Source organism: Aegilops tauschii, chromosome 2, assembly GCF_002575655.3.
Source record: "Aegilops tauschii subsp. strangulata cultivar AL8/78 chromosome 2, Aet v6.0, whole genome shotgun sequence".
Lineage (NCBI taxonomy): Eukaryota > Viridiplantae > Streptophyta > Magnoliopsida > Poales > Poaceae > Aegilops > Aegilops tauschii.
The window spans coordinates 335,281,354-335,285,106 of NC_053036.3; the positions used below are offsets into that span (position 1 = coordinate 335,281,354).

Consider the following 3,753-nt stretch of genomic DNA (forward strand, 5'->3'; position numbering starts at 1 on the left):
AATCTCCCATGTTTTTCCTTGCATGTTTAAATAGTTTGAACTTGTTGAGATACACATAATACACTTGACCTTCTCGAACACAACAGTTTGACCTTCACAAATAAAAATTTAAACCATTATCGGCGACCACAACAAAACATTGAACTTTTTCATCTTTTATATTTGAACCTCTAGGCTTTTCTAGAAATGGGAGTGAGTGACCACAACAAAATAAACTGTATCTATGTACTGCTACCTGATGAATGATTTTTTATTCCATATGCATCTTCTAGGCAGGATGTGTTCTCCCTCAAAAACAATGTCTTTCGAACTTTCTGGGTGGAACTCGTTGAACTTCTAGATTATCAAAAAAGCATTCCCTTTTTAGTTCTCAATCAATATGGTTTTTTTAGGAAAGGTACTTCGCATACGAATAAAAAATTATCTACACTGGGACAAAATGGCCTTAGTCCAGGAACAAAACATTACTTCACATAGGAACACAAATTTATTCACATAGGGGAACAAATGTCGTTACACTTTCTGCTTTTGCCAGGAAATAGATGAACTACGAAGAAGCCTATCTCTCTCACTTGAGTAAATGGTTCGTACAAAATGTTCTAGTGTGATCTATCTAAATAACAACAGAAGGAACAAATTTCACACTGCGCCCATGTACACTTTTGAAGATGAGTTGCACTAGCATTAATCAAGTTGGCCTGCTGAAAATCAGACACAGTGGACTGCAACCATCTTAATTACTGCTGAAGATTGTCAGCCATACAAATTACTACAGAAACTGGTTAAGAACAGTCGACCGTGTGCAGCCATACTAATTTATCTTGTGGAATAGACATAGGCAGCTTAGAGGCATACTTTTGTTCTTACTGATGACCTACAGAGCATGTAGGGAAAGATATAGGGGAAGGATTAATCAATATTGAGCTTGAGCGACCATCTCAACAATAAATCCAAAAGTGGCAGCAGCATATATCTCGCTACACTGCACCTCAAGGGAGATCAAATCCCCATGTTGAATAGCATCCCAGCAACAGCAAGATCACTCACCCATTCAAAGACCGACTATCTTTCCTCGTGAATGGCGACAAGCACCAGGATCAACACCTACAGGAAAGAGGTAGATGTTCATAGGCATAACAACAAGTTCAGCTTCATAGCTCAACCCATGGACCGCTATTTGAAATCAAGACAATTGTGTTTATGGCTTCAAAGATATCTTCAAGCAAGACCATTGAAATGGAAGTGAACCAAGTAGTAGTAACGCTCCAACACCCCACCAACACCAAACAATTCCTAACCTATTTAGTACTGACCCAAAACCTATTTTGTATTTTTTTTCTATTCATTATTTATCAGTAAGATGAATTCTTACCAAAATCCAATGATTGACCTCTCTGGACTATAATCTTTGAACTTCCACATTACTTTAAAAAATACATACTTCTTTAGGTCCATGTAAACGGAGAAGTTCACAGTTACTGTTTGCTGGTATTGCATAAAATTCTGTTTTTTAGAGTGCACACTTATAAGACGTGGACCATCAGACAAAAAATGCCAATGGTAGTGGCGGCTTGAAATACAACAAGAAACAAACAGGGGGGAATATACATGAGATATCTTTTTTAACATGTTCAGTACATGGAGATCCTAGTGTACATAAATCATTTTAGTCAGATAGCAACTCGCGACATGTGGCCACATACATAGGCTGAATGCATGCCACCTTGGTAGCCACATACATAGGCAAGTTGAAGCTGAAGTAGCTAACAAATTTTTGAACAAAAAAAGTTATAGAGGGGATTGCTCTCACAATAAGTCTCCCTTTACAGGATTCAACAGAAGTTGAACTTGATGGTGTGCAGCAGGATCCGGGGTGTTGTGTTCACGAACGGTCGGCATCTCCATCGTTGCACAGCCCGGCACTGCATACTGGAACGGACCAGGGCTGCTTTGGGAGGACTCGGGTGCTGCTGCAGATCGGATCAGGGTGAGGGTGCTCTCCACTGCCCTAAAGAAAATGCTCTGTAGGAAAAAACACACACGCAAGAACCTTTGGATATAAGTGCGCGACGGATTTAGGAGCTACAGGATCAGTAGAAATTGAACTGCGGAGTGCATAGGAGTCGACCTTCACTCCAACGCTCAGGAGGTGTCGAGCGTGAAGGAGGTTGCCCGCGACGCGCGACCATGGCGCGCAGCCAGCTGCAGGTTGTGGCCTCCTCCATCTAAAGTTCGACGCCTCCTCGATCTGCAGGATAGCACCCCATCCGCCCGCGTGCTAGTGGTCGCCGGAGAGTGGAGGGTGGTGAAGGATCCTCGCCGGATCGGGCGACCCCGAGGTGCTCCGGCAGGTGGTGTGGCGCGTCATCGGCTGGGGTCGACGCTGTGGTGGCGTCACTGGTGGGGGGTGGGGCTGTGGCGGCAACGCCGGCAGGGGCGTGGATGCGGCTGCGTGGCGGTGGCGGCAACACCGGATGGGGTCTGGGCGGCGGGATGGGTGCTCCCACGGTGTCGACGGGGAGGAAGCAGGAGATCGGTCAAAGGGAAGGGAGGGCATGGAGGCGCCCGGCTTGCCGGCGGGGCGGGAGTGGGAGCGGGCGGGGCGGCGACGCCGGGTGGAGGCAGGGTCAGGGGAAGGTGGGCGTCGCTGGGACTGGGAAGATCGGGAGGTTGGGGATCGGGCGAGGTGATGGACGAGGGTGCGTGGAGTGGGCTTTTTTTTCTTCGTGGGTTTCGGGAGTTCGGGAAATTATGTACATACGCGCGTGCTTTTCAAATAAAGTACATGTACGGGTATGTGTACGTGTATACCCAATTATGTGATGGGTACGTGTATACTTACTACTGAAATTACGTAATATACACGTCTATTTACATACGTAGTTATTTATTTTACGAATAAATAAGTGCTATATAAGGAGGTAATAAATGTTGATTTTTATTCACTATGGTATTTTAATGACCTTCCTTTTCTATGATGTGACATGCATGCATGGACGGTTAAAGAATTAAAGCCTGCCAAATTAACTAGTAATTAAATCATTTATATTGGTTTCCAAATCAGTCGCTAAGCACGATCTGCATTCTAAACTAGGAGAAACGATCATCTAGTCATCTACTTCTTGTGATGCTTCCACCACTGCTCTGTGGCTCGATCCCTCGTCTGGGGAAGGAAGAAGACGCTCCCTCATGTCAACGATCCGGATGTACATCTCGTAGCTTGTGTACGCGTCCTTGGCCATGTACTTGACGTGTTGTTCATCCAGCCTCTCATGCCAGACACTGTGCCAGGCGTTCTTGTCCTTCTTGCTCTCATCCTTCATCTTCATGTGGTAGGGGTCGATGATGGCCGAGGCGAGGTCAACCAGGGAGTTATGTTTGTTGTTGTCGGTGCCCCATACCTTGTAGTGGTCCTGGATGTTGACAAGATTCTGGCATTTCAAGCCCGAAACCTTTAGCGCTTTTAGATCATTGGTGGTGTCCACCATAGCGAAACTAGTCGGAGCTATTGATAAACCTGGAGAAACACTTGCAAGGTCTTGTGGCCAGGTGGTAGTGGTAGATGAGGACGTCATGTCACACGCACAACTGGGCGACGACAACCTTCTGATCGTGCCCGGCACGACCGATGGTGTACTCGAGGTCGAAGCCAACCACATGGTACTTGTCCTCGGCAAACAACTTCTCCATAGTTTGGATGGAGCTCTCCACCGAGACCGGCTCGTTCGTGTACACCACCGAGAGTTCCTTCCC

At 46.2% G+C, this 3,753-nt stretch overlaps 1 long non-coding RNA gene across 1 annotated transcript; it reads right to left on the bottom strand.

Annotated features, from left to right (window-relative positions):
- Positions 1-468: 468 nt before the first annotated feature.
- Positions 469-2,728, bottom strand: LOC109733878 (uncharacterized). The gene is made up of 3 exons (XR_002225722.4): positions 2,129-2,728; positions 1,811-2,022; positions 469-1,104 (listed from the first exon to the last, which is right to left on the bottom strand). It is a non-coding gene; the product is annotated as an uncharacterized lncRNA (long non-coding RNA).
- Positions 2,729-3,753: the final 1,025 nt, after the last annotated feature.